Genomic DNA, 703 nt, shown 5'->3' on the forward strand with positions numbered 1-703 from the left:
CTCCTTTAGTCCTGAAGGAGAGGCCCTTCAGAACTCCTCAGCTCATTTATCTCCATCCATATGTCCATTTTCTTTGTAAATGGTGAACATCTGAGAGCAAGTTTCTTTCCCACATTTAAGTCTCTAGGACCTAACCCAGTGCCCAGCAAATGCTAGCCACTCAATAAACTTCTATTAAGTAAAATACATGCTCTTTGTGGGTCTATTCTCTTACAATTTAACAAATTAAAATTTTACTTCTGGAGTGGTAAAGTGAGGAGTTTTGCAAATGTATCTCTCCAAAGAAGCGATGAGCACATCAACAAAAATTGTCAACCTTTAAAAGAACTCTTGAAATTAACCAGAATCTTGAATTTAACTGAGGAGGAGTTATGCAGGAAAAACTGCTAAAAATGTAAAGCAGGGCTTTACATTTTGTGATGTAAGCTAAACCTATCTCCCACCACATAGCTGGGCAATAAATGTGAAAACCAGCTGCCTTACAACCACAGTAGCTGTCAAAGCCAGCAACCTTGCAGCTACTGGAGGAGGGATACAAGAATTCAGTTCAGTTGCTCAGCCGTGTCTGACTCTGCGACCCCATGAATCACAGCACGCTGGCCTCCCTGTCCATCACCAACTCCTGGAGTTCACTCAAACTCATGTCCATCAAGTCGGTGATGCCATCCAGCCGTCTCATCCTCTGTCGTCCCCTTCTCCTCCT

Source organism: Bison bison, unplaced genomic scaffold (assembly GCF_000754665.1).
Source record: "Bison bison bison isolate TAMUID 2011002044 unplaced genomic scaffold, Bison_UMD1.0 scf7180017864224, whole genome shotgun sequence".
In the NCBI taxonomy this organism is placed as follows: Eukaryota; Metazoa; Chordata; class Mammalia; order Artiodactyla; family Bovidae; genus Bison; species Bison bison.